The 3,650-nt window shown below is 56.2% G+C and overlaps 1 long non-coding RNA gene across 1 annotated transcript; it reads right to left on the bottom strand.

The window, feature by feature from the left end:
* Positions 1 to 203: 203 nt before the first annotated feature.
* On the bottom strand, positions 204 to 2,367 carry LOC122385090. Its single transcript, XR_006257153.1, has 2 exons — positions 1,923 to 2,367; positions 204 to 973 (listed from the first exon to the last, which is right to left on the bottom strand). It is a non-coding gene; the product is annotated as an uncharacterized LOC122385090 (long non-coding RNA).
* Positions 2,368 to 3,650: the final 1,283 nt, after the last annotated feature.

Raw genomic sequence — 3,650 nt, forward strand, 5'->3', positions numbered from 1 at the left:
AGATCTGATGATTGTTCGGAATGATGAACTCGAGTGAAGCGTGAATTGTCGGCACCGATCACCCCGTCAAAAAGCAAGAAAGTAGCTGCTAAAGAGTTAAACGAGGTCATATCACATGGGCATGAATACACTTACTATCGACTGTTCGAATTATTCAAATGTATTGCTTAAGTCTCGCTCAGCTTCCAAATTCTGCAGAACAGAAAAGACTCGGTTGATTATTGTTGCGAGATACACAGATGAGTTTTGAAATAAGAAAAAAAATGGAACGCTTCACACTATATATTATCAAATATCAGCCACGCAAGTCAGCATGAATGATCAAAGAATGATATTACCTGGCGAACTGAGAGCAAACAATTGCATAATTTTAAGCCAGCTGATAATGATTTTCTTCGCGGTGAAAGGTAATCCGCCTATGTGATTGCGTCATACCGCCGCTCGTCAGGTCCGCATGAACAGGGCCAGGTCATTCGTTCGCGCGCCACCAGCGCGAGCGGACGGCGAATGCCGAGCGCATCAGTTTACATAACAACTTTGCACATGTTGAGGCGGAACAAGCAAATCCGCTGCCACAGACGAGGCATCTTTGTCACCACGCACCTTCATGAATGTAGACAATTAACATGAGTGTATGCCTAAACCTTGAACATGAATCTCGAGCCGCAGTCAACGGCGGCAGAGCGCATTTTCTGGGCGGGCACGCATACGCGGCGGCTGCCGACTGTGCGCGCGCGTGGGGCGGTGGCACCAGTGGACGGGCGTCTAACGTGCGCGTGGCGGCATCGGCGCCGGTAGACGGCCGTCTTGGCGCGCGCGCGGCGGCGGCGGCGGCTGTCTTGGCACGCACTCGTCGGCCAGCTGGACGGAGTCAGAGCAGCCAGATTCCCAACCAGAACTGACGGTCTTCCGACCCAGCGTCTTCAGTACGGCCAGAGACAGACTCGTTGTCCAGCGCCTCAGTCTCCTCCGTCTGGCATCACACAGGGGTGGGGATGGGTTAATACAGGCTGACACGGGGAGTAGTTAGGTTTAATACCGATCTGGCAAGAGACAGGGTACTGGGTCAAACACTGAGCTGACACAGGAGGAACGGCTGGGTCGAACACCGAGCTGACAAGGGGTGGGGGCTGGGTCAAATACCGATCTGACACGGGGAGGGGTCTGGGTAAGACATCAGGCTGACACAGAAGAGAGGTTAGATCGAACACCGAGCTGGCACGTGGGAGTAGTTAGGTCTAATACCGACCTGACACGATGGAGGGGGCCGGGTCAAACACCGAACAAACACGGGGAGAGGGCTGGGCGAACACCGAGCTTTCAACGCATAGGCGGTTACTCGACAGGCCGAAAAGGGAATGTCAGAGAGTAAGTCACCACAGGAGCTAATGCAAAAGGTAGCTGATATTAGGAAAGATAATTACTGACAGCACGGACACGGAAAAAGGCCAAGCTAGTAGTACGAGACACTATAAAGTATCACAAATTACCAAAAACACGTCGTTGGCGGTTCATGGTACGGCACATAATTGCCGCACAACTGCAATACGAGGCTCGGGAGACCAATTCCCCGCTGACCCTGCAGATGCACTATCAGCCAAGCCAGTTCAACAGCCATATCAGAGCGACCATGACGTACAGTCCACAGCAGAAGTAATGTGGGGTTTCAGTCATGGGTATGTTCTGCTTATGAAGCTTAGGAACGATTAGCCAGACTACAATGAAACTTTGAATGTAGCTTATGTGTATCGTCACCCTTGCAGCTGCAACTTTAGCTATTGACATCTTCTTTTCGATCACTCCGCATTAAACAATCGCCAGTCAAAGCCAACCGTTGAGATTGGTAAAACCCTACATTACTTTAGCGGTGGGCTGTACATAGCTTCCATCGGTACCCCCCCCCCCCCCCACCTAGTACCCACCTGTTCAGTATAATCAGCTGAGACGTAGATCAGCGGCCGCCCTGCCCGCAGGTGCGCATCTCTGGGGCCGCGGCCGCCGTCAGCTGTTGTGGTGTCCCCAAAGCTGCCGCCGTAGCCAAAACAAGGCTCTTGTGGGCCTTGTAGCCGGCGACAAAGATCGCCACCATGTTGTCGCGTTCGACATCGTGGGCCGCGCCGACGATGTTTCCCCGCGCACGGAGCCGGAGGCCGTAAAAGCACGGACACTCCAGCAACACGTGCGCCTAATTGTCTGCTGCTTCGCCGCAGACCAGGCAGCGGCCTGTTGGACATTCGGTGTCACTGCTGACTGCACTGGGCGCACTCGGACGTTGGCCTTCTTTCAATCCGGTGGAGATGCTGCCCCGATCATCCCCAGTGGCCCGACCAGCGCTGATAAGTGTAACAGCCTTCTCCCTGGTAGCACTCGGACAGGGCGGGGGCGCCGTGAGCTCCGCGCGCGCACTGGAGCATAAGCGGCCCGCCGGGACCCATATGTCCCAGTCGTCTCCATCTGGTAGCGGCTTGGACCGGGGCGGGGGCGCGGTGAGCTCCGCGCACGCACTGGAGCAGAAGCGGCCCGCCGGAACCCGTATAACCCAGTCGTCTCCATCTGGTAAGCGGAGCAGGGAGCCACCGCCGCCAAACCATCCTCCGCCGGCCCGTCCGAACAGATCCAGACGGCCTCATCCGGCAGCTCCCGGATGCATTCCTCCGCGCAGCACGGCCACTACAGATGCTGCGAGGCTGGCCCGCGGGCCGACTGCCGTCTGGACGCGCGCGCGCAACGGCGGCGCCAGCGAGCTGCTGTGTAGGCACTCGCCCGTCGGCCAGCTGGACGGAGTCAGAGCAGCCAGATTCACCAACCGGAACTGGCGGTCTTCCGACGCAGCGTCTTCAGCACGGCAAGAGACAGGCTCGTCCAGCGCCCCACTCTCCTCCGTCTGGCATCACACAGGGGTGGAGCTGGGTTAACACAGGCTGACACGGGGAGTAGTTAGGTTTAATACCGATCTGACAAGAGACAGGGTACTGGGTCAAACACTGAGCTGACACAGGAGGAACGGCTGGGTCGAACACCGAGCTGACAAGGGGTGGGGGCTGGGTCAAATACCGACCTGACACGGGGATTGGACTAGGTCAAATTTTAGACGCTTCTGTCACTGGCGGTGGACCTGCGCGTCACCCTCCCCGTCGGCGCCCACCTTCGGGACCACGGCCGTAGCCAGCTCGGCCAGCTCCAGGTCACCCTTGACATTATATAGCTTAATCTGAACACCAGAACACACAGGTCAGGTCAATTATCAGTATTTTGAGTAAATCAATAACATTTTACCAGTTTCCCACGCATTTACTTTGATGCACCATAAGAAGCGGCGGTTGCTGTGCACTAACGTTTTCCCTGTAACTACCCCCCCCCCCCCCACACACACACACAGGCCTGTACCTTCCTGCCGTCCTCTCTTCAGTTCTTGTGTGCGGGTTCCCTCGTCCGTAGCAAGCCCCCCCCCCCCCAGACCCGACACACCTGTATCCGATGGGCGTCCGAGCGCGGGACTGTTGGTGATGGCGACGGCGTCGCCTGTATGAGCGCGCCCGAACAGTTTTTCTCTGGAATCCCTTGTGCACTGAAGGTTCATTTTTCTGGAGGTCGCATCCTGCAACGAGGAAAAAATGTTAAAGAATAGCAAAATCCCAAGGGATGATGCA

This window comes from Amphibalanus amphitrite, unplaced genomic scaffold (assembly GCF_019059575.1).
Source record: "Amphibalanus amphitrite isolate SeventyFive unplaced genomic scaffold, NRLGWU_Aamphi_draft 000208F_arrow, whole genome shotgun sequence".
Classification (NCBI taxonomy): domain Eukaryota; kingdom Metazoa; phylum Arthropoda; class Thecostraca; order Balanomorpha; family Balanidae; genus Amphibalanus; species Amphibalanus amphitrite.